This window comes from Cherax quadricarinatus, chromosome 48 (assembly GCF_038502225.1).
Source record: "Cherax quadricarinatus isolate ZL_2023a chromosome 48, ASM3850222v1, whole genome shotgun sequence".
NCBI classification, from domain to species: Eukaryota; Metazoa; Arthropoda; class Malacostraca; order Decapoda; family Parastacidae; genus Cherax; species Cherax quadricarinatus.
Window position 1 is genome coordinate 28,234,933 of NC_091339.1, and position 7,500 is coordinate 28,242,432.

Genomic DNA, 7,500 nt, shown 5'->3' on the forward strand with positions numbered 1-7,500 from the left:
ATGGATCCTGTTGGTGCTGCTGTATTTACTACTACTACTGCTATCACCTCTCTGTATATTGTTCTTCAGATGGACCATGGGTAAGCGACCACTCAATTGTTTGGGATATTCTGGCAGGGTTGCAGCGGTCACTGCTCGACGATTTTTTAAAGGACTGAGTTATTTTGATGCAGTCAACCCCGAGGAAAGGCTAGTCCGGTGCTCCGCCGATGAAAAGCCCAGTAATGTGGCAGAAGTTGTGAGTGAATGGTGAAGATGATAGAGTACTACAAGCAATAAAGATATAATCAGTGAGCGAAGCTCAGTTTATTGTACGTAAGTGTAAGAGATTATTTCTCAATAAAATAGGCCTTAGAAAGGGTTGTGCATGGAGTACACCTGGAGAGTGTTCCGGGGGTCAACTCCCCCTCTTGGGACTAATAGCTAATGAATCTGATAGCAATAATTATCATTGTTCCTCTTCGAAGATGAAGCAATTATCGTGGAAGATTCTGAAGGAAATTAAAAATGAATATAGAACATTGAAATAAGCATGGTGACGAGAGGAGTACAAAAAAAAAAAATCTAGGCAATCAATCTTTAATAAGAGATTGGACTACTGGAATACTGAAAAATAAATATATATTATTTAGAAGTGGACATGTCGGCAGATGGATCTGTGAAAGATTAGGCGGACCATAGAGCAGACAAGGGGAAAATATGGATGGTACGTTGAGAGGTCTATGGAGAGAAAGAAGTTTACCTATTCAGGCAAAGAGGGAATGTACCAGAGTATAATGCAAGAAGCAGTTTTAATACATAGGACATGGGCTTCAAGTGTTGCAGCGAGGAGGAGGCAGCTGGATGCTGTGGAGATATCATGTGTGAGAGCAGTGTATGTTGTCAGTATTGTGCAGTCAAATTCTAATACAGAAATTAGAAGGAATTAGAAGTTATGTATAAGTCAGAGGTCTGAGGAGTGGTTAGTGAGGTGGTTTGGACATTTAGAGAGGATGGAACAGAATAGAATGGCCAAGAAAATGTATAAGTCTGATGGAAGGAAGGAAGAGTAGGAGTTGTACCAGGAAGGGTTAGAAGGAAGGGGTAAAGAAGGTTTAAGTGACTGGGCCTTGAGCATCCAGCAGGCTTGTGTGAGCGTCTTAAATCAGAATGAGTGGAGACAAGACACTCTTATGGTTTGACGTGCTGTTGGAGTGTGAACAAAGTAACCTTGACGAAGGGATTTAGGGCAACCAGTTAGCCAGACAAGTTCAACAGATAGGAGTAGCGAGCGAGTATATGGTAACGATACTTTGATTGCCGGCTGCTTGTTAAGGTAGGGTCAGTCTAGCTCCCGCTATCCCCCCCCCCGTTCTCCCCACCCCAAAAGGTGACGTGTGGGGCTCCGGCCAAACAGTAATCACTCGACTCACAGCTCCCAGCACAACTGTAAGTAAAAGCCTCTGCTCCTATTCTAGTGGATATTGGTTGAAAGCTTCACTTTTGACCAATAATAAACTTTGTCCTTTCAGTTTTAAGCTCCACATGAGACTTTCCGATAATCACCACCTTTCTTAAGTATCTTACACTTATCATGGAGAGTGATTTCTTAAGCAGTGGGTAACCTGTCTCTCCTTCCTGCTTGGAATGACAGCTCGGGTCACCTGCCAACCAACGAGAAGTGTTGAAGGAGACTGACTGAAACAGCCCATGAGACGTCATTCATAATCTACCTACCTGATTACTTACAGTCAACCGCAGACGACTACCCTTCATCTTCGCAGTGGTAAAGAACCTGCGTTCCTGTCATCTGGACTGACTATTCAAGGCTATAGACTCTGTGAAGAACTAGTTGTTGGGTTGTCACCAACACCTGTGACCCCCCTCCACATCATCAGCAACGGCTACAATTTCTACAAGACGGTGTCAACATCAACCAGACACCCCAGTATAACTGTACATATTAGCGTTGAATTCAAATGTCATTTTTCCATTTCATTTTTCATTTTTCTTTCAAGTAGGATACACCTTCATATTTCACTGTTTTATCTTTGCATTACTAAATAATAAAGTGTTTATCTTTGTGAATTATTATTTCTTTTTCTATTCATTAATTTTCCTGAGGAGGAGCCAGCCTTGGTAATACTGTCTGAAGTTGTTACAGGGCTGAGTAAGCCTTCACAGGAGACAAGAAACTCTTATGGATTGACGTGCTGTTGGAGTGTGAACAAAGTAACCTTGACGAAGGGATTTAGGGCAACCAGTTAGCCAGACGTGAGTCCTGGATGTGGAAAGTAGAGTGCCGACACTCTCAAAGAAAGGTGAAGATGTCGAGCTCATCGGATAACGTTAACAGGAGTCTCGATCTACAAGATTTTCATAGCTCTCTCCTCCCCAGAAAGTCATCGTCCCTTTAATACACTCTGAAAATCAATGAACGACAGCAATCTCCAGAGTACAATAGTAGAACGCCAGCTTCTCACATGCATAGACTTGGAGCTTACGATACCTGGAATCCTCTCCCCTGACTCTGTATGGTTCGTCCAGATCTCTCTTAAGATTCTTGTTGATAAAATATCCACCCAAGACGACGGCTTCAATCCCTTCAAGTTGTTGATGAATTTGATCAAAAAGCAATTATTGCAGTGGTTATTATGGTGTGGATCATAGCTGTAGATAAGAGAGTAGTTAGACAGGGAGGGAGAGAGGGAGGGAGGGAGGGAGGGAGAGAGAGAGGGAGTTAGAGACAGAGAGAGAGAGAGGGGGAGGGAGGGACAGAGAGATGGATGGAGGGAGGAAGGGAGTAAGGGACGGACCGACCGACGGACGGAGGGAGGGATAGTGGAATAGAGTAGGAGTGAGATACAGAGGATGGTAGGGTATGTAAAAGAAAAAAAATGAGTGTAGGGAGTACTAACGAACGAGTACATCAAGGTAAGTACTATTGGACGAGTACCAAAGTGAGTACCAGTACAACACGTCTCTAACCCATCAATTCCGCGTTCACTTTCAACATATTCCTCTCTTCACACTCCATCCCAGCACTCCATCCCAGCACTCCATCCCAGCCCTCCATCCCAGCCCTCCATCCCAGCACTCCATCCCAGCCCTCCATCCCAGCACTCCATCCCAGCCCTCCATCCCAGCACTCCATCCCAGCCCTCCATCCCAGCACTCCATCCCAGCCCTCCATCCCAGCACTCCATCCCAGCCCTCCATCCCAGCCCTCCATCCCACCCCACCATCCCAGCACTCCATCCCAGCCCTCCATCCCAGCCCTCCATCCCAGCCCTCCATCCCAGCACTCCATCCCAGCCCTCCATCCCAGCACTCCATCCCAGCCCTCCATCCCAGCACTCCATCCCAGCCCTCCATCCCAGCCCTCCATCCCAGCACTCCATCCCAGCCCTCCATCCCAGCCCTCCATCCCAGCCCTCCATCCCAGCCCTCCATCCCAGCCCTCCATCCCAGCACTCCATCCCAGCCCTCCATCCCAGCACTCCATCCCAGCCCTCCATCCCAGCACTCCATCCCAGCCCTCCATCCCAGCCCTCCATCCCAGCACTCCATCCCAGCCCTCCATCCCAGCCCTCCATCCCAGCCCTCCATCCCAGCCCTCCATCCCAGCCCTCCATCCCAGCCCTCCAGCCCCGCACTCCATCCCAGCCCTCCATCCCAGCACTCCATCCCAGCACTCCATCCCAGCACTCCATCCCAGCACTCCATCCCAGCCCTCCATCCCAGCACTCCATCCCAGCACTCCATCCCAGCACTCCATCCCAGCACTCCATCCCAGCACTCCATCCCAGCACTCCATCCCAGCACTCCATCCCAGCACTCCATCCCAGCCCTCCATCCCAGCCCTCCCTCCCAGCCCTCCATCCCAGCACTCCATCCCAGCACTCCATCCCAGCACTCCATCCCAGCACTCCATCCCAGCACTCCATCCCAGCACTCCATCCCAGCACTCCATCCCAGCACTCCATCCCAGCACTTCATCCCAGCACTCCATCCCAGCACTCCATCCCAGCCCTCCATCCCAGCACTCCATCCCAGCACTCCATCCCAGCACTCCATCCCAGCACTCCATCCCAGCCCTCCATCCCAGCACTCCATCCCAGCACTCCATCCCAGCACTCCATCCCAGCACTCCATCCCAGCACTCCATCCCAGCACTCCATCCCAGCCCTCCATCCCAGCCCTCCATCCCAGCCCTCCATCCCAGCCCTCCATCCCAGCCCTCCATCCCAGCACTCCATCCCAGCACTCCATCCCAGCCCTCCATCCCAGCACTCCATCCCAGCACTCCATCCCAGCACTCCATCCCAGCACTCCATCCCAGCACTCCATCCCAGCACTCCATCCCAGCACTCCATCCCAGCACTCCATCCCAGCCCTCCATCCCAGCCCTCCATCCCAGCCCTCCATCCCAGCACTCCATCCCAGCACTCCATCCCAGCACTCCATCCCAGCACTCCATCCCAGCACTCCATCCCAGCACTCCATCCCAGCACTCCATCCCAGCACTCCATCCCAGCACTTCATCCCACCACTCCATCCCAGCACTCCATCCCAGCCCTCCATCCCAGCACTCCATCCCAGCACTCCATCCCAGCACTCCATCCCAGCACTCCATCCCAGCACTCCATCCCAGCACTCCATCCCAGCACTCCATCCCAGCACTCCATCCCAGCACTCCATCCCAGCACTCCATCCCAGCACTCCATCCCAGCACTCCATCCCAGCACTCCATCCCAGCACTCCATCCCAGCCCTCCATCCCAGCCCTCCATCCCAGCACTCCATCCCAGCACTCCATCCCAGCCCTCCATCCCAGCACTCCATCCCTCCCCCAGTACTCACCGGCCATTCCCCAATCCTCCCTCGTATTTAATCATTTAGAAATGACCGAGAAGCAAAACACCATTGACCAGACCACTCACCCACAACTGATGAGGATGGAACAATGGGGTCACCCATCACAAGTTCCTCCATCCCACTCGCATGGGGATTTATATCAACATTCCATCATATCCCCAACCTAGATGATGTAAACAGCAGAGTTCAGATTCCAGACAACCCCTGTCAGGCGGAGGTTCGAATCGGTATCGGCAACAGAACCATCAGACAAGGAAACAACAGGAGTGACAGCAACTGCTCCTGCGAAATATTAACAAACAGGAGCTAATATAACAAAACACTCTAGCAAAGGTATCACAATTAACAATATCAGTAGTAGCATTAGCTAAATTAACAGATGTAGAAATAACATAAACGGCAATAAGAGAATATCAACAGCAACAACAGGAGCATTAACAAGGCAGCAAAATTAACAATAAAAACACAGCAGCAATAGCAACAATAGCAGCACCGGAAGCATTAGGAGCAACAGCAGCAACAGCATCTACAAGAGTAGCAGCAGAAACAGTAACATCAACAGGAGCATCAACAACAACATCAGCAACATTAAGAAAAACAGGTGTGGTTGCATTAGCATCAAGAATAAGAGCAACAACATCAATAACAGCAGCAGCATCAAGACGGGCAACAGCAACAACAGTAACATCAGCAGGAGCAACAGTAACATCAGCAGGAGCAGCAGCAGCAGCAGGAGCAACAGTAACATCAGCAGGAGCAGCAGCAGCAGCAGCAGCAGCAGGAGCAACAGTAACATCAGCAGCAGCAGCAGCAGGAGCAACAGTAACATCAGCAGGAGCAGCAGCAGCAGCAGGAGCAACAGTAACATCAGCAGGAGCAGCAGCAGGAGCAACAGTAACATCAGCAGGAGCAGCAGCAGCAGCAGGAGCAACAGTAACATCAGCAGGAGCAGCAGCAGCAGCAGCAGCAGCAGGAGCAACAGTAACATCAGCAGGAGCAGCAGCAGCAGCAGCAGTAGCAGCAGCAGCAGCAGCAGCAGGAGCAACAGTAACATCAGCAGGAGCAGCAGCAGCAGCAGCAGCAGCAGGAGCAACAGTAACATCAGCAGGAGCAGCAGCAGCAGCAGGAGCAACAGCAACATCAGCAGCAGCAGGAGCAACAGCAACATCAGCAGCAGCAGGAGCAACAGCAACATCAGCAGCAGCAGGAGCAACAGTAACATCAGCAGGAGCAGCAGCAGCAGCAGGAGCAGCAACAATAACATCAGCAGGAGCAGCAGCAGGAGCAACAGTAACATCAGCAGGAGCAGCAGCAGCAGCAGCAGCAGCAGGAGCAACAGTAACATCAGCAGGAGCAGGAGCAACAGTAACATCAGCAGGAGCAGCAGCAGCAGCAGGAGCAACAGCAACATCAGCAGGAGCAGCAGCAGCAGCAGGAGCAACAGTAACATCAGCAGGAGCAGCAGCAGCAGCAACAGTAACATCAGCAGGAGCAGCAGCAGCAGCAGCAGGAGCAACAGTAACATCAGCAGGAGCAGGAGCAACAGTAACATCAGCAGGAGCAGCAGCAGCAGCAGCAGCAGGAGCAACAGTAACATCAGCAGGAGCAGCAGCAGCAGCAGGAGCAACAGCAACATCAGCAGGAGCAGGAGCAACAGTAACATCAGCAGGAGCAGCAGCAGCAGCAGGAGCAACAGCAACATCAGCAGGAGCAGCAGCAGCAGCAGGAGCAACAGTAACATCAGCAGGAGCAGCAGCAGCAGCAGCAGGAGGAGCAACAGTAACATCAGCAGCAGCAGCAGCAGGAGCAACAGTAACATCAGCAGGAGCAACAGTAACATCAGCAGGAGCAGCAGCAGCAGCAGCAGGAGCAGCAGGAGCAACAGTAACATCAGCAGGAGCAGCAGCAGCAGCAGCAGGAGCAACAGTAACATCAGCAGGAGCAGGAGCAACAGCAACATCAGCAGGAGCAGCAGCAGCAGCAGGAGCAACAGTAACATCAGCAGGAGCAGCAGCAGCAGCAGGAGCAACAGTAACATCAGCAGCAGCAGCAGCAGCAGCAGCAGGAGCAACAGTAACATCAGCAGGAGCAACAGTAACATCAGCAGGAGCAGCAGCAGCAGCAGGAGCAACAGTAACATCAGCAGGAGCAGCAGCAGCAGCAGGAGCAACAGTAACATCAGCAGGAGCAGGAGCAACAGTAACATCAGCAGGAGCAGCAGCAGCAGCAGGAGCAACAGTAACATCAGCAGGAGCAGGAGCAACAGTAACATCAGCAGGAGCAGCAGCAGCAGCAGCAGCAGCAGGAGCAACAGTAACATCAGCAGGAGCAGCAGCAGCAGCAGGAGCAACAGTAACATCAGCAGGAGCAGCAGCAGCAGCAGCAGCAGCAGGAGCAACAGTAACATCAGCAGGAGCAGCAGCAGCAGCAGGAGCAACAGTAACATCAGCAGGAGCAGGAGCAACAGTAACATCAGCAGGAGCAGCAGCAGCAGCAGGAGCAACAGCAACATCAGCAGGAGCAGGAGCAACAGTAACATCAGCAGGAGCAGCAGCAGCAGCAGGAGCAACAGTAACATCAGCAGGAGCAGCAGCAGCAGCAGGAGCAACAGTAACATCAGCAGCAGCAGCAGCAGCAGCAGCAG